Consider the following 20,164-nt stretch of genomic DNA (forward strand, 5'->3'; position numbering starts at 1 on the left):
AATTTTTTTTTCTACTTAATTTTTGATGTGTTTCTCATGTCTGACTCTGTGGGTTGCCAGTTAGTCTAAATCTGTTTATTTAGAAAGTTAGGGTATGTTCTTTTACCTTGCTTGGACTCCTTTTTTTTATTTTTTATTGTTACCCTGCCTTTTGGTCTGGTCTGCAAGTGATATACTAGTGTGCACTAAGCCCAAGCTTACGTGTGTGCGTGTGTGTGCGTGTGTGCTGTAATGAAATGTTGAAATGTAACCAGATGAACTTCTAGAGCACTCGATATGATTTCACACAAAAACAGCATTATGCAGATTTCTGTTATCTGAAATTTGCTGCTCTACATCTGTGCCTGGCATTTAGATGCACACACACCCACACACACAAATGCGTAACCAGATACAAATGCACTTGTTTAAGCATCCAGGGTTTATATAAACCTAACATGTAGGTTTACGCTAGTTGACAAGTTAAATTTTAAGATCATACATATTTTTTTCCCCCATATCACTATTAATTGGTCAAAACAATCCAAAGCCTTGGTCTTTTTTCTGACCCAGTGGTTTTTATACTCATGGATGAAGGGTATAACTTACCATGTACTTTATCAGTATCAAAATTAGGAGTGCAATGACACCTAGAGGTGAAATATTACTTTGGCGAGAGGTCAATGTCCAAGAGTATGACCGCCTCAGTTAATAAATTGGTTTAAATTAGTGGAGGCTTTAAAAGGTTGTTATGTGTAATGTTTTAAACTTTCTCATTTACTTCCTCTTTGCCTTTTTTCAGTTTTTTTTCTCATAATTTTTAGACTGTTGAAAAAAGAAAGAAATTGTTATACTATTAGACTGATCTTAGATGTTATTTATTTATTAATTAATTCAGGTAACCATCTGTAGAGGTGACCCAAGGGTTTAGAAGCTGTGGTTAGATAAACAGGACCTCCACTGACTGTGAAGTTATACACTAACATTTATTTACTGCTCTACTGCTTTACTGCTATACCTCATGTTATCCTCTACCTTTCCCTTTCCCATATACTTATATTTTTGCTCAGACTTCAAACGGTGTGGCAGAAAAATTATCTGAAACTTTATCTCAGAAAAAAATATTATTTTATTATATATATATATATATATATATATATATATATATATATATATATATATATATATATATATATATATAATATAATAACTTCTTTTTTCTAGGAGATGCATCTCAAGGTCAGGGTCTTGTGATATCCCTATAAACCTCTCAGATCTTTGGTCACTGAATGCAACCTTGGGGTAACTATGGACAATCTCCTAACACTAACCTTACACTCTATGCAGAGTTCTCCTTGACAACATCTGAAGGAGTTGTTAATTTTTATCCACAAAGGCCACACAGGTGCTTGTTCAGTCCCTTGTAATTTAAATATAGGGCAGTTATGCCCCCTCATGTAATTTAATATCTGCAATAGATTCACAATTCAGCTGCACAACTTGTTTTAAACTGTCTACAATTATTATTATTATTATTATTATTATTATTATTATTATTATTATTATTAATAATAATAATAATAATAATAATAATAATAATAATAACAATAATAATAATAATGTATTTAACAGATTCTAAAATAAAAAAGATTAATTGAATGAAAAAATATTTTCAAACCATTAATGCAGAGTAAGGTTAACCAGTAAGGGTCACCTATTCTGCACCATAACCTCTTCCACCACTGCCACAACACCAAGCCTCACCAACTGGGGACAAGCGAACAACACAACAAATCCATATGCTTAATTTTTTATCTTTTTCAATTGAAAGTATTAAAAGAACCCTTCCTTCGGTTTGATGTGAGTATCTTAGCCAGCTATTCTTTTGTCTTCAGTAACTGTCTTATTCTGCTCAGGGATGCAGTGGAGCAGGAACCTATCCTGGGAACACACTGTGGGGGAATGTGCATTGCATTGGAAGGCATTTGCCGGGCACCATGCAGTCATACTTTGGAATAATTTAGAGCAGACTGTCCACCTACTGGTTTATTTTTCTAAGGTGGGGTAAAACAAGAGAACTCAGGGGAAACCCATGCAAATACAGTGGAAAATATCTCCACAGAGACATCAAACAGGTCTCCTGTGGTGCTCTCTTTTTTGGGATGCTTAACTAATAAAATAAATACCTACAGTTTATATTTTTTAAGAAGAAATGTACAGTGTCTAGAGGGATACCTTGTAATGATATCAAAAACATATTTTTCCCCATGGTGCTTATTGGGGGTTAGAGGTATCAGGTTTCTCTGCTGGCCATTTAAGAATATCCCCCCTTCCCCCCAAAAAATATAACACTGAAAAAAAAATCATGTATTTATGGACCTTACTCTGTGTACATCATAATATTACAGCATAGAAATATTTTGTAAGCATGTGTGTGGATCTTTAGTGGATACACATGCTTACACACATATATTACATTTTTGTATTTTATTTTACAGCAGTAGCTCCAATGTTATGGCTAGAGATCACTGAGCCCTTTCTGACACAATCCAAACACTGATGGCAAAATTGCTATTTCAATTCAGTGCTACAGTACATTCTTTGCTGACATAGGTTCTTATTGCTTTTATCCCATCCTCAACTCTGCTGAACACACATTTTTGTCACTGTGGCTGTTGAATCTTTTATTATGAACACATGTCTGATTTCCTCTTTACAACTATTATGTACTGTATGGTAGTCGGCAGAAATGGACTCACCTAGCAGCACTGAAGACATTATAGTTGTTATAGTTGTATAGTAGTTTTGGAGAGTAAAAAGAACTATTAGTACATAAAACAATAGGAACCAAAAGTTATTTTATGTGAAAAGGTTTGTGTAAATATATATTTTATGATTTATAAATGTGCAGTGTAAATGTGCAGTTTTTGTGTAAGTGTGTATAAGTTTATTGCATTTTAACTTTTGTGTCTTTTACACAGTGATGACCCTTAAAAACTAGATTTTTAAGCTACTCTCTGTCGTATCTTTAATAATAATAATAATACACACATCAAAGCATACATTAATTGCCACCATGGATTATAATCTGCACTACACAGTTATGTTCACACCATGCACCTGTTCATAGTCAGTCACCCTTTATAACAAAAAGTAAACTCTCAGTCTGCTCCTGTCTGAGGTACTGTATATGAGCAACAAAACAATAAATGCTCTTTTTGACTCAGTGAGACCAGGCTGTCTTTAATAAAAACTCTTAATTTAAAAAAATGCTACATATCCTTCTTTAAGGAGCTTTAAACTTAAAGAATTTGGAGCAAAACATGTTATACCCGTCATAATTGTTTAAAACATGGCATAACGTGAGGCATCCTTAAAGAGTCTGGCTTCTTTTTGTGACATTAAAGGAAAATTACTAACTGGGCAAAAATGCTGTCATGAACGAACTCGGTGCTAAACTTTCGGTAATGCTAAAACCAAAAAAAGGGATAAGCAGGTAATCATACTGTAGACCTTTATTACAAGGTGCTGTCATCAACTACTGAAATAAAACTGAATCTGTTAGAGGAGAAGGCTGGTGTTTCTCATGATATTCAGCATTTTTCTGTTTAAAAAGTTTTGTATGCACCAAACCTATAGACATTTTTTTTTACATCAATTTGATGTCAGTATGACTACAAAAACACAATTGAAGAATGAGTTTGCTATGTTTTTATTATTACTTAAATTCATTTATTTTTAGCATTCTATAAAAAAAATGTACAGACACTGACTACTATTATTGACCTTACTATGAAGAGTAAGAGTTAAGGAATGGATTTCTATTCTTTCTCTAGTAGAGGAAGTATGGTAGTTACACATACACACAATGGCAACTTCTTCAGGAACACCTGTTCAACTGGTCTTCAATTCAAATACCTAACCAGACAATCACATAGCAGCACCTCAGTGCTTTTAACAAGAGCAAGATGATCTGCTGAAGAGAAAAATGTTGTATATAAGTGACTTGCTTGTTGGTGCCAGATGGGCTGGTCTGAGTATTTTTGAAATTGCTGAACTACTGGGATTTTCATGTACAACCATCTAGAGGGTTTACAGTGAGTGGTCCGTAAAAGAGAAGGTGACAGTTATATGGCAGTTCTCTATTGATACCAAAAGTCCTAGAAGCAGCAATGGCAACAGTAACTCAAACATCGTGTTACAACTGAGGTATGTGAAAGAGCAGCTATGAATGCATAACACAAGTCTACACCAGGTCTTGATTTCAGCTAAGTTCAAGAACATGAAGTGACTATTTACACAGGCTCACCAAAATTGAATAACAGAAGATTGGAAAAATGTTGCCTGGTCTGATGGGTCAGTATTTCTTCTGCCACAATTTGGATGATAGAGCCAGAATTTGCATAAACAACATAAAATTGTATCAACAGTTCAGGCTGGTTGTGGTGTGATGGTAAGGAAGATATTTGGGCAGACTTTGGGAACCTTAGAGGCAGTTGAGCGTAATTTAAATACCACAGTGCCCCTTGTATTGTTGCTGAACATGTAAAACTTATGACCACAGGATAACTTGATGTCATAAAGCTGGAATAATCTCAAACTGGCTTTCTGAGCATAACACTGTACTCAAATAGTCTCTACAGTCATCACATTACAATCCAATAGAGCACCTTTGGGATGAAGTGGAGCAGAAGATTCGCATCATGGATGTGCAGCTGACAAATTTGCAACAACTACCGTTGCTGTGATCCCAATATGGCCCAACATCTCTAAGGAATGTTTCTAGTACCTTGTTGAATCTATTCCATGAAGAATTAAGGCAGTTGTTAGGGCAAAGGCCATTTCATCCCAGTAGCACGGTGTACCTAATGAAGTGATTGGTAAGTGAATGTTGGACTGTACATTCCATAAATATACTATAGATTAGGTTTAAAGGTTAAAAAGTTAGATAATGCCATAATAATTTTTCTTATCTTATTCACGTTTAAAAACACCATGTTTGAAGTTCATGTTTAATTATATATTAAAGTCAATGTTTTAATCAGGTGTTATTGAAGTGATAAAGTATGTTATTTCTTGAAGTCTCAGATTTAGGCTCCATTTCAGATTTTGACTGGAACTGCTGATACTTACACTGGCTTATAAATTACACTAGATTATGAAAACATTAAACCCTCAGATGTTTTACTCCAGATGGCTTTTTTTTTTTTTTTTAAATCAGTATGAAATAGCTAGTGACCCAACCAGTAATGGTTTTATACACAGTAAATTATATCCACAAATATTCTGCTATAAGCTGAGAAAACATTGAAGTCTTTATGAAGTCTGTGGGCACCCTGGGTAATTAGTGGCAATGACAAAGGAGCAGAGCACTGAGCCGTGGACTAATGGTTTGTTGGGTTTGAGACAGGCATGTGGAGCACAGCTCCCACGCTACCCTGTTATTAATGGATGACCTTTACGGATATTAAAGGGTTTGCCAAGTGCCTCTACTCCTCTACTCATTTGTTGTTGTCAGCTTCCAAAGTCTTCCAAACTGTTTGCAAACTCTTGGGGCTTTGTGCAAAAAGGAAAAATTTGCATACATTTATTTGTTTGTTTTGTGCTGTAAACAAAGATAGGTCAAGTGTAAGAATTGGAGATCAGAGACTGTTGCATGGATATTGCTTATCTTTGCACACCATTAACTTTATGTTAAAACATATTCTTACACTATTGGCTTTATTTAAATGCTAACACATGCATGTTCCTTCTACACCAGGTGCCTGTCTTGTGCTCTATACATTATGCATAATAATCAGTAATGGAACCTGAGCATGCCCACCTTACTTGTTATGTAAACTTAACTTTTACTGTTATGTTGTGCACATTACAAGCAATATTTTTGGGGGGAGCAGGTGATATGGCAGTATAAGCCCAAGACACGACCACAGAACAGCATCTCTAAACTACTAGATGGCACCCTTTAGCATTAACTTTAAAGAAAGTAACAATTGGATATTACTCCACACAGTTTCCTATCAAGTCTTGTTAAAAAAGAACAGCACAAAGACACTTCAAAAACCAGCAATGCTGACTGTCTTAAAAGCAGAGAAATTGTTCCTTGGCTTTTACTGGCCTGTTTAAGGTTATTAATCCTCCTTGCAGATCACTAAAATTTTAATTAGTCCAGTGAACACAAAAGGGGAGGAGGGTGGCAAGGAATAAAACCACAACAAGATTCGAAGGGTAATCTCATTAAAAATCAGCGTAAAACCCCTGTGAGACTACTATTTTTAATATGGCACTCACAAAAAGTGGGAAAAGAAGGTGTCATTAAACCTGTTTGTTCATGCCTAAACACAGACCATTTAGTCAGCATCTGTCAGAGATGTGAATCTAGTAAAAGGTTTCATTGCTATTTACTTTATTCTAAATTCTCTTACACCTTTTCTAAATGTGCACATACAGTAATTATGCAGTACATGTCCTATAAAAAAAGACAACAATTTTAGTGCAATGTCCAAATAAGCTATTGGTTTTTAAGGGCTGATGTACTCCTCAATGCAGTGTTTTTGAAATAATCTTAAACTTAATACTGGTGTGTTGTAACAGGCAAATATAATATAAATATAATACATTATATATTTCAAGGCCATGGGTATTTAAAAAAAAACTGATGCGAGAAATGATCTGCAGAGCTTTCGTAGTTTTTTCGTAATGAAAATTTCTGTTTGCATGTTAATCCAAAAGACTTTTCAGGTCTGTTATTAGTCTCAATGTATCCCAAAACCTTGGGATAACCTTGTTTTATTTATTCCTAGAACAGTTCCTTATGAAACTGTTCCTTTTGCCCTGAGAAGGGAAGTGTTTTTGGAAGAAATGTAGACTCCTTTCATCATGGAACTTAAGGTTTCTCTCATGAGAAACCAACTGTAGTAATGCCTTTTCCATAATTAGCCTGATAGCCGAAAAACTGTCCAAAATAAGCAGTGCTATATTATAAGCAGTGCTTGTGGCCTGTGGAAAAATACATGGCATTTGGTCAAAAGATAGAGATATTTCTGTCCCAGAAAGCTGTAATAAGAAAGCTTTCAAAAACTGGCATGTTAAATGGATATGTCTCCTATCTTAATCTCTTGTTGTATTATCAAAGGTTTATGAACTGTAGTTTAAGTTTTGTCATACAGTGCTACATTCATGTGGCTTTTTAATGAAAGTAATTTCCTGAAAGTTTCCTCAGGAGTAATCAAACAGAGGATCACAATTATGGTGAGATTTGGTTCCTTTTAAAACATATGCACTGAGAACAATAATGGAAATCATCAGTGGTGCATTATTTCAGTCTTTTATCTGTATACTTTTTACCAATCTTATATTAGACACTCATTAATCACTCAGGTTTGTTGACAGTGAAATGACTGGAGAGAAATCCATGATGGTGGTGCAGTAGCACGCTGCAGATGCTGTGGGGACCAGGCCTTCAGTCCTCAGTGTTGCCTGATGCTGGTGGCCGGAGGAGGTAACATCGAAAGTGGTACATGATGAAAGTGGTCTGTGCTAGGCTAAAAACAAAAATCTGTCACCTGGCTCACCCATTTATCGTCCTAACATCCCACTCCAACAGGGTACACGTTGAAAGTTTAGAGGCTGCTGTGTCTTGGTATTTTTTTTTTAAGGAAACATGGCTCAGCAACAAAGTTCCTGATGCCGCCATTCAGCTTGATGGGCTAGCCTTGTTTTGTACCAACAGAAATGCAGCACTGTGCGGTAAGCTCACGGCAGCAGCTTGTGTGTTTAACATTAACATTGAATGGTGTAAGAACTATGAGCTAGTTTCTACCACTTTAATGACAACAGTGACACACAGCGCGTGTGGCAGGACATACAAGCCATGACCAACTACAGGACATCACCACCTGCCTTTAACAGCGACAGCACCCTTGCAGATGCCCTGAACAGCTTCTATTCTTGGTTTAAAGCGCAGAACAACTTGACGATGAGGAAGACCATCCCTTCTCCCAACGACCAGTTGCTGTGTCTCACCACGCCAGAAGTGAGGAAAACTACGCAGAGACAAATCACACAAAGCTGCTGGAAGACAATATCCCTGGCAGAGTGCAGAGTGGCACAGAGAATGTGATGAACAGCTGGTAGGTGTTCTTACCGACATCTTTAACATTCCTCTGAGCAGCATCATCGTTCTTACATACTTCAAGACCACCCTGTCCTAGAGAAGTCTTCTGAGACCTGTCTCACTATCATCCTGTTGCACTCAAACCTACCGAGCAGCTTGTCATGAGACACATCAACACCATGCAACCTCCCCTCACTGGACCTACTGCAGTTGTGTAGCTCCTGATCATTACATGGTTGATGCCATCTTCACCACATTCCATCTGGCCCTCTCACCTGGACAACAAGGACAGCTACATTCAAATGCTGTTCATAGACTTCAGCTTAGAATTCAATACTATCATTCCCGAACCCTGATCGGAAAGCTGAGCCTGTTGGGTCTGAACACCATCCTCTGTAACTGTATCCTGGACTTTCTGGTCGGAAGGCCTCAGTCAGTGTGATTTAAGAACAGCACTCACATTTTACTCACAAGGACAACGACCATGGTGGGTCTCATCAGCAAGAACGATAAGTCAGCAAGCAGAGAGGGAGTTTAGAGGCTAACAGACTGGTGTAAAGAAAACAACCTGTCTCTGAATGTTGATGTAAAGAGGGTTAATTGTTGACCTCAGGAAGCACAGAGCGACCACTCTCCGCTAAACATCAATGGTTCCTTCGTGAAGATCGTCAAGAGGACCAAAATTCCTTGGTCTCACCTGGTCCCTCAACACCAGCTCTTTAAACAAAAAAGCCCAGCAGTGCATTTTCTTCCTATAAAGGCTGAGGAAGGCACAGCTTCCTCAATGATTCCAACTATCTTCTATAAAGGGACTATCAGGACCATCATGAGCAGCTGCATCACTGTCTGGTTTGGGAAGAGTGCCATCCCCACCGCAAGACTCTACAACGGATAGGGAGGACAGCAGAGAAGATTGTCAGGGTCTCTCTTCTCTCTATCACAGACATCTACACCACACACTGCATCTGCAAAGCCACCAGCATTGTGGCTGACAGACACATTCACTCTCCTGCCTTCTGGAAAAAGGTACCAAAGCATTTAGACCCCCACATCCAGACTGTGTCACAGCTTCTCCCCACAAGCCATCCACCTCCTCAATAAAAAGATACTGGACTGATACACACACATACACACACACAAACACACACAGACACACTCACTCAGATAAACTCAATCACCTCAATACAATGGAACTGGACTGAGAAACACACGCAAACACACTGATCTAAAACCATTTAGCAATTTCGCACACCAACCAACAATTGCTTTGTTTGCACAATATTTATTAGCTGTTATTTGCACAAGAACCCTTTTTTATCTTCGCTACTGCTTTAACATGAAATGTTTACTATTTCACATCTATCACTTATGGACAATTTAATAGCACAACCTCTACTCATTACCTCATTACCACAGAGTATTGCATTGTCATGTTGTTATTGTGTTGTTGCTCTTGTTTGCACATTTGCATGTGCACTTTATGTTGTCTTATGTTGTCTTTTGCTGTCTTTTGTATAGTACTTGTAATAGTTTTGTCACTTTATTTTGTTTTTTATTTGTTTTGTCTCAGCTAGTCAGCTTACTAGTTAGCTAGTTAGTTTTGTTAATTTATATTCTATGCATGTAGCACTCTGGTCCAGGAGAAACACTGTTTCGTTTCATTGTGTACTTACTTACTTCCCAGGGAGCGCTCATGTCTGTGTTTCCTTCTAGCTCTTCATTTTAAGTTATGCTGGTATAGTTAGTCTTGCCGGAGTCCCTGGTTGCACTCTGCCAAAATATACAATTACATACTTTATCTATTATTAGACTGTGAATATACCTAACTGATCTCTCTCTCTCTCTCTGTTGAGCTACAGATGGCACTCCTGAGTTGCCAGCGATCCCAACCCTTTCCCACAGGTCTCTCCTGACCTGTCTGACACATCCTGGTTTTGTACCCGAGTCTCCAAAAAAGAAAGTGAATTTCATATTAACTTAAACACCTTTCAGCTTGCCAACACACAGTATGACAATCCTTAATATATTTTTCCAAATGAGGATGGGTTTCAGTCTGGTTCATCCCAAGGTTACTTCCTATTGTCAGAGATTTGTTTTTCTTTTTACTATATTTCATTAGTTATTTTTGATTTTGTAAGTCTGCTTTTGTGATGATTGCCACTGTTAAAAGCACTATATGAATAAATTATTATGATTTTATATATTTTTTATTTCATGATTTTACTGTAAAGCTCTGTTACATTTCTGACATAAACTTTCACATTTTAGGAAGACATTACATAACAATTGAGGATGGCCTAAATATGGGTTTAATGATAAAATGTCCACAAACTTTTTGCCATATAGTGTGTGTGTTCATGCTGTGCATTTTTCATATACTGTCCACCAGACCCAAGGTTTTCCCAAGAAATTCAGATTCTAATTAAATTTGTCACATACACAGTCATACAGTACACAGTCAGTACTATATGCAGTGAAATGTAGTTTTTGTGTCATGCACCAAATTCCAGTGATTGATTAAATCTATTGTGCAAAGGGATCATCAAATAACTTTGACTTCAGGATTATTGGCACCTTTATTAAGAATGTGACAAAAATATAACATAAGAAATCAATTGTTTTTCTAGCTTATGTTGGGTAGCTAAAATCAATAATCGTTGATCATCTCTAGAACTGTCAGTCATTTTCATTAATAAAAATACGATAAACACATCCATGATTTTACAGTAACATGTGGCCCACTTGTTGATGATGAAGTAGCCTTGGTCCTATGCTATTACAGTATATTGACTTTGGTCCTGTGTCTTCACTCCAAAGGGCCAGAAGGCAGGGACACATCCATTAGCATTGTTCTCAAACTCTTCCAGACAGGCCTGGCATATGCCATTTTGCAATTAAAAGTGTCAATTTCCTCCCCCCCTGCTATCCATGTATCTTTCATGCACAGTATAATTGGTTTTGTGCTGAAGAGTCTTCACACATTTGTGCACCCAGCTTCAGAAGGATCAACACCTCTTACCTTTGGGCAAATATTTTTCCCCTGTTACAAACACAAGTATCGTGACATATTTGAAGGCCATGTGCAAAATAGTGAGCTGAGTTTTAGTTTTAATATTAGCCGATTTGGTGTAGTTTCCATAGGCTGGATGGAAGCACCACATTTTCTTCTTCCTTAGTAAAGCAAGTGAGAGTGTAGCACATAAATAATTGTATATGACTGTCTGTCAGACACCAGCTAAATAAATAAAATGTGTATTAAGAACCACCAATAAATGCAATAAACTATATTTTTGGACTTATTTTGTCAAAAAAAATAACAAAAACAAAATTTTTACATTGTAAATTGCTATGTAACATTTAGCCCTCCTGAATTTATTATACAAAACATATCAAACATAAACATACAAAACATACCAACATGCCCTGAAAAAGCCAACATTTCATTGTCATGTGAACAGTAAATCAAGACTATGAGGTGTACTAATGACTGTGAGGTGGCTTTAGTTCCTGCTACACTACAGTACCACTACCACGGGTACTGTAGTGCTGACCCAGGTCCACTTGAACATCAAACCTGAACCATGGAGCAATGGAAAAAGGTGGCCTGGTCTAATGAATCTAATATTTTCTTTTACATTATGTTGATGGCTGGGTGCTAAGTAGGGGGAAATATGGTACCAGGATGCAACAGGATAAACTAGAATGCTCTGGTTAAAATTCTTTGCTGGGAAACCTTCAGGCCCGGCATTCTTGTTGATGTCACTTTGACCAGTACCACCTACATAAGCCCAGTTACAAAGAAGTGAAGGGTCTATAATTTTTTATCAGTTTATTTTAAAGGATGGAGACAGAGCGTCACCTAAAAATAAAGAAAAAAGCACAAGCCTAGACTAGGCCACGCCATGACCTTAACATCATTTTATTAAGCCACTCCTTTGTTTGCTTGGTAGTATGTTTTGGGTCATTGTCATTTTGGAAGATCCATTCGTGATGGACTCTACCTTTAGCAAAGAAACAGCCCCAAAGCATGATGTTTCCACCTCCGAGCTTGACTGTAGGGATGGTGTTCTTAGGGTCATAGTCAGCATAGTCAGATGCCAGAGAACTCAGTTTTAGTCTCATCTGACTGACGCACTCTCTTTAGATCCTTCTCTGTTCACTGGCAAACTTCAGACGGGCCTGTCCATGCACCTTCTTGAAGAGGGGGACGTGGGAACACTAAAGGATTTTAATCCATGGCAGCGTATTGTGTTACCAGTGGTTTGTTTGATGACTGTGGTCCCAACTACCTTCAGATCATTTACAAGCTCCTCCCATGTAGTCTTACCCCATGAGGCGAAATCTTGTATGAAGCTCCAGACTGAGAGCAATTGATAGTTATTATGTAGTTCTTCCATTTGCAAAACATAACTCCAACAGTTGTCTCCTCCTTATCAAGCTTCTTGTCGATGGTCTTGTAGCCCATTCCAGCCTTATGAAGGTTTATTATCTTGTCCCTGACATCCTTTGACAGCTCTTTATTCTTGACGATGGTGGTGAGGTTTGAATGGAAGACAGCGATTCTGTGGACAGGTGGCTTTTATACACATGAGTTGTTGTTAGCACTTTCTTAAATTAATCTGTGTACCACATGAGCACAGATCCAATCTGTGGGAGCCAGAAATATTGTTGGTTGGTAGAAGTTTAAATACTTATTTTACTTACTCAATTTGCAACTCAATTTATGACATTTATATAATGTGTTTTATATAAATTGCTGGAAAAAAACTGGATTTTTGATTGATTATTTTCTATCTATTGATATTCTATCCTTTTTTAACAGGGGTGGGGGGATGGTGAAATAGTTTGTCACTGTCAAACATCTTTGTCTTATTTACATATGGGTAATGAGAGTAAAATCATGATATATTATTTTTATTTACCAGGCTGAGCTACTGTACACTTTGCCAATGTAATGCATTTGTTCAGGTGTTAAAAATAACATCTTGTGGGTTTAAATACTAAGGACAGACAGTCTTAATTTTTTTTTTCATCACTGCGTAAATAACTGCAACGGCTCCTACTTTGCCAGTTAAACAAAGCTGATATGTGTAACTGTTACTGGGAAGACACATTTGGTTTAACCCACATTTCAGTTAAACACAGTACGTAGGTAAACGACTCCTGTGAGTCTCTTGAATTTTTTTTTTTATATTTAATTTTGAAAGACATCTCCAAAGCTAACATTAGATGTGGGGACAATTACAAAGTTACCGAACCTGACTTCACCATCGTTCATCACTTTTAGCAGATCGGGTTTTTTTTGGCCAAAATCTATTTAAGACAGTATGGAAGATGTTGGAATACTTAAATTGTTACAATATATAGGCAGAAGTGATGGTTGTGTTTTTATAGACAATTTTAGACAATTTTTAGTCATTTGTGCTCCTTTAAATGTTTACAGTATTCAACAATCCTTTTGTTGATTCTTGTTAATAGAACGTTCTCTTCCTTTGGGCATTATGATATCTGCACTGTAAAAATCTAAGCTCAGGATATTGGTCTCTGTACAGTAGCCCTGATGTTCGAAGGCAGGGATCTTCAACTCCAGTTCTGAATGGCCAGTGTTCAGCACAGTTTGTAATGCACCAACATCTAAACACACCCACTGAACCTAGTTATTAACAGACTAGTTGAATCAACTGTGCTTGAGTAGAAAACTCATTTAACTGAGTTGGACACTGTCTCTCAAAAAATGAGGGAAATGTTGTTGATCTCTGATAGTTCATCTTCAGCTTCTCTTATTTTATTATTATATTGAATTTCTTCCTCTATTTTATTTTACCATACAAAAGTAATAGAAAGTCAAAGTATGTGGAAGAGTGCTTTTTGCACTGAATAAATGGACTTCCAATAAGAAAATATTAACACTTTCTTAAATTAAATGCTTTTCAGAGGTAATATTTATCTTCATTGTACCAATTTAGGTTTTTAGTCAAGTCAAGTCTCTCTCTCTCAGTCTCTCTTAAACACACAGAAACACACACACATTCACTTACTCATTCACTCACACACACACAGAAACCCCAATGAACTGCTACTCATAGACTTGTTTGCAAAACTGTCAACTTTGCTTTCTCTTAATCTAGCCATGGGTATATGTTCTTATAAGCAGGAACCACCTGGACTGTACAAGTTCTGCACCACTTGGAAAGAAAACTAAAACAATCCATCACTTGTCAGGACCACTGGACCAATCTGTGAAAGAACTATAATTGCACAAGCGTTAAAAATCTTCTCCCGTGTTAAAGATCTTCTCCTATCTTTTAGCATCTCTTTATATATTTATACAATTCTAATCTAATTGTGCAAAACTTTATCAGGACAGAATTAATAAGTTCTTGTCTGAATCTTTTTACTGCTGTGCAAGTATCCACCACTTAACTGAGCTCAACCTGTGTGTTTTTCACTGCTGTCAGCTTGCTGACAGAGAAGCAGATGTACAGCTTAGCATTTGTCTAGCCTTGCAAATTGTATTTTCTGCACTAAACATGTCAGGTTTAGAAAAATGGCCTCAGTTAACATGGTTATCATATTAAAAACAAGAGTGACCCTATCTTGCTCTAGGAAAAAAAACAAATGAATGTGGGGTGGGGGAGCAGCATCGAGGGGGGAAAATGAAAAGGCTCACCAGAACTGCTGACCAGCATCTTATCAGTCACATACATCCAAAATTGCTATCCCAAATATATATATATATATATATATATATATATATATATATATATATATATAGAGAGAGAGAGAGAGAGAGAGATTTATTTTACCACACTAATTATTATCAGTCTTAATATTTGAGTTTACAACTTTACATTGTCATTACCGTACAACACTGTTGCCATTGAGACACAATAATAAATTTATAGAAATTAGCTTTTTGGTATAACACCACAATAATATGTATGAACAGGTAAAAAAAAACTGGTCTATTATAATACAAATATGTAGCATCAAGTTTACAACTAAATGACAAAATAAAATAACTAAGATACAGTATTAGTAATTAGTATATTTGCTCATTTTTCTTACCGATGCCATGCTTTTACAGTACAGTATTATGACCCTTATATATAAATAACCATAGCAGAATTCACAGCTTTTTGCCCTTCTTCTTGTGCAGCATCAGTGCTGCATTTCTTGTCTGTTCTACATCACTGCATATTATGATTTGTTTTACCAACATGTTCAGAAAATATCCTATTTATATAGTGTGGCAGATGAGAAATAAACAAATATGAAAGGGAATGCTGGTCAAAGCGTGTACTGGAGCCCTATACTTTTCTCTGTGATGATTCCATTTATCAGACAGTGACAGGCTGCTTCTTCAGCTGTTCAGGATCGTGCTTATGAACTGAGCAAGTGTGAAGCTACAGCACAGTACACAAGAATAGTTTACATTTAGGGACATCCCAAAGTTTTTAAGATCTGGAAAAAATTAAAATGCTTACAATATATAGGTTTTAAGATTTTTCTAGAAATTTACTAAAAATTTGATTCCTACATTATAAATTCTGCTGGGTTTATTTTAGATATTTTTACATATAAAAAAAAAATACAATATACTCTTACCAGCCAATTTATTAGTTACACGTTGCTACTTCAGGGCATACTGTAGATGTACCAAGGTGCTGGAAGCATTCCATTGAGATCGTTGGTCCATATTGACATGATCATCACACATTTACTGCAGATTTTTCAGCTGCACATCCATGATGCAAATTTTCAGTTCCACCACATCCCAAGTGTGCTTTATTGGATTAAGATCTGGTGAATGTGGAGGCCATTAGAGTATAAACTCACTGTCATGTCCAAAAAAAAAAGGTTTGAGATGACTTTAGCTTTGTAACATGGCATGTTATCCTGTGGGCATGAAGGGGTGAATATGGTCAGCAGTAATACTCAGTTAAAATGTGACATTTAAACAATGCTCAACAGGTTTGGGGCCAAAAGTGAGCCAAGAAAATATCTCCCAGACTATTGCACCACCATCAGCCTGAACTTGATACAAGCAGGGTGGATCCATGCCTTTACGTTGTTTTGCTAATCTTCTATTGTCCATGCAAATTGTATCCTTTTGTTTCCGGTTCTTAGCGGACTGGAGTGGCACCGGGTATGGTCATATGCTGCTTTAAGGTTTGATGTGTTGAGTGTTCAGTGATACTTCAGCATACTCTTTGTAATTGGATGTTACTGATCACTTTTTTTTTCAGCTCAAACCAATCTAACAAACTAGAGAACTGCTCATCACTGTATTTATCCCCCCCTTTTTTTTTTTAGTTTATCTGAATTGCCATCATTAACCATGCCACATTCAAAGTCATTTAAATCACCTTTCTTGAACTTCAGCAGATCATCTTAATCATGTTTACATGCTTAAATGCACTTGGTTGTATTGAAGCTGTACCATCTAAGCTACTATAAAAAAGTTAATACTTAACTGTCCTTTTGTGTGTGTGTGTGTGTGTGTGTGTGTGTGTGTGTGTGTGTGTGTGTGTGTGTTTGTGCACGTGCATGTGTGTATGTGAATGTGTGTTCATTCAAGCAAACCATACAGGTGGTGATTTATGCTTTTGAGGGCACTGAAATGTGTCTTGACATTTTCCTTCTGTGGTGTAGCCCAGTTCTGGCACCATGCTTCATTATGTGGCACTCCCAGTGCGGTTTCCCACTCAGTAAAAATAACTTGCACTCGTTCAAATGTGAACCCAGAGAAAGAGGCTGTGTGGTTGAGAAATTGGGGGTGGGGTGGCCAGAAGGATTCAATACCCCTTGCTGTTCTCACCTGCACCTCAATTTCCATATGTTTATGCATCATAACAGCACTAAATCGTCAAGCTGAAGACAAAGGTATTAATGGCTTTTAAAAAAAAGAATAATCTCACAGCTGTTAGTGTAAAGCTTTTTTTTTTTTTTTAGCACCAGGGCTGGATGGAAAAAAAAGGAATTGGCCTGGCATTTTTGCCCCTGCTGGCCCACCACAATTGTTGTGACACCATCCTCGTGGTCTTCATACTTACTGTACAATTCCCCTGATCCACTACAAAGCTGAATAAGTGAAATGTACAAGTGGACCAGTGCAAGTTCCCAGTATACTCATTTATTCTTTTCAAAAGAATTAATATGAATTAAGTGTATTGTGTAAGTATTTTGTAAAAGCAAGTCAAAAATAATGCTTGTGAATTCTGCATAAATGGACAGCTACTCTGCAGGTAGAAATGACAAGGATCCTAACCATTTATATCCTAACTGCCTGGCCAAAAAAAAAAGATAAAAAATACAGTTTCAGAGCGCACTTTAAATGTTTGATGATGTTACATTATAAAAAATTAACAGTAGATTTACAGTTATGTTTAATAGTGAAAGTAATAGTATTTCTGCATACATACAATGTAATGTGAAACCACAGAATTGGGACTAAACTAGACACTGATCTGGGCCATATTTCATCCTGAGAACAATAAAAAATTGACATGTATCTGCTATGGTTTGTTGAGAAAAACAAATATGGGAAGGAGAAGGAAAAAGAGGGTGAGGAAAGACAGAAGAAAGTGACACCTGGCTGTCACAAAGTCCTTTTGTTTATCTCCTCTTGCTAGCTGGGCTTGAATGCCTTTTAAATGAAACTCATGCAAATGGTGCAACCATTTTTCAATGATCAAATGGTTTGCCACACCAACTGTATTTTCATCACCTCCTTAATGATCAGCAAAACAAAATCACTAATCATGAAAGAAGTCGTTACATAAAGCATAAGTGAAGAGGTGGCTAATTAAGAGTAGATCAAACAATCAGTCTCCAATTGAAGTACAAATGTAGAACTCTGTGTGTGTGTGTGTGTGTGTGTGTGCGCGTGTGTATGTGTGCTTTTTTGACAGTCTGTTCCTCAGTCTTCATTAGGAGACAGCTTCTTCCTCTGAATCCCATAAATCTGTACAATTATGGGCAACAGATTAAACTCAGGTGCTCACTGATGGCAAAGAGGGATTTACAAGAGCATGACTCATTAGGGTCGTTCCTTTAGCAGCTACAGATGAGAATTTAGTAAGTTAGACAGAGTTAGAAACAAATAGAAGGTGGATCTTTATGCTGACTTTTTTTTTTTGGGGGGGGGGCTTTTTAAACTATAGCATATGGACTGTGGGTCAATATATACTCTATACTGAATATGGCTTGTTAACTTTGCCATTTAAAACCAATTTACTCAAGAAAATGAAGTCATAAAAAATTAAATATAATATATATATATACATAAAAAAAATATATAAAAAATTTTTTTAGACCCCTTAAAATAGTCCAAACTGTAAATAAAAAAATTCTTATAAATGGGATAGGTGATTTTGTGCACTTCTGTCCTGGTTTTTGGAATCAGCTATTGGTAGCACTTTCTGGGCTAAAAGTAAAGTCCCTGTACTGTATACAGTATATCTTGTTGATAATGATTCAGTAATGGTTCTAAAGTCTCCATCAGCACCACATCATCAGTCAGGTAAGCACCAGCTTTATGATCAAGTACTGCCTGAACTTTTTACAGGCAGTAACCTACTGTATTCATGTGTCCATTTACATACAGCAAGCAGCCAGAAAAGATTCCCTTCAAAATGTTTACCTCCTTTTTGACCAGTTCTTTTTACTGGAAAACTGTGAGAAAGCCTCTGCCATGGAACTGATTCATTGCCTTTGTATACTGTAACTCCTGTATAGATCATACTTTGGGTTGAGCATATAAGTGTAGACATGATATAATTGTATATTGTATTTTGCACATTTAAGCTTATTTTACTGATGTATTTATTTTTACATAAGGGCTACATTTACACTTTAGTAGTGTTTATAAACTGTAAGATTTTTAATATTGTTAACCTGCTGGTTTTAATGTTATGGTGGAGAGAGGTCAGTCTGGACACAGCATGGTCTCAGGTGATGCAAGTTTTGGCTCATCACTTTGTGCTGTTAATTGAGCATTTTTGATATGTTCAATAAAACTATTATATTTCTCATTTGTATCTGGCTTTAATCTCATTTTTACATATAGTTCATTTGCTTCTCTTCAAATGCGGTTCTGTTTCTCATGTATAGTACATCTCATATTTCTTTAATTGTTTCTGAAGTAAGTCTCATCTCTGATGTGTCTGCTTGTTTATCTTAATTCACCTTTAGGAATTAAGACCATAATGAGATTTAGGAGAAATAGAAAAGAATAAATCAAGCTTGTAATAAGACAGCTCCATTAAGTCTCATGAGACTAGAAAAAGATCATTCTGGGCAACAAAATTTTCCTATGGGCTGACAGAGCTTTTGTTAGATATCCATCTCATGTCGTGCAGGCAAAATCTAACATGTGATAGATATTTTCAATGTCCATCTGAGATCTGTAATGAGTGGTCAATTCTGAGCCTCTCAGGCATATCAGGAAATGTCATTTTTAATCTTTTGGTTCTCCTCCTATGGGTCAGATTGTTTTCCAGATTCCAAGAACCTTGACAGCATTATGAGGGATTTCTCTGTTGTTCAGACAGATAGAGGGGGAAAAAAAAGTGGGTTTTCAGAAATGGCTCTGCCATGGAACTGAATTCAGCTGGGATCAGTGTCAGATACTGCTTAGAACCCAGCTTCCCAAGTTATTCTGAACTGTCTGGGGAGGTGAAACTAGCCACATGTGGATAAGGTTTAGATGATTTATATACTTTCAGCAATTTTCAAAATTGTTGAATACAATTACGGATCAATGAAAGAAAGATTAGAAACACAATTAAAGCACCTTTGGCCACACCCCAGTGCCCCACACTAGCAAAGACCAGAAATAAAAATCAGCTACAGTAGGCACACATCAGGATGGGGTGCCCATCCATTGCATGGCACAAACACCCACACTTACATGCTTATTTACACATTACAGGCAAATTGGGAACACTAATTAACCTAATCTGCATGTCTCTGGACTGCGAGAGGAAACATAGAGCACCTGGAAGAAACCTACCGAACACAGGGAGAACTTGCAAACTCCATGCAGCTACAGTGCTAACCGCTACG

This window comes from Clarias gariepinus, chromosome 19 (genome assembly GCF_024256425.1).
Source record: "Clarias gariepinus isolate MV-2021 ecotype Netherlands chromosome 19, CGAR_prim_01v2, whole genome shotgun sequence".
In the NCBI taxonomy this organism is placed as follows: Eukaryota; Metazoa; Chordata; class Actinopteri; order Siluriformes; family Clariidae; genus Clarias; species Clarias gariepinus.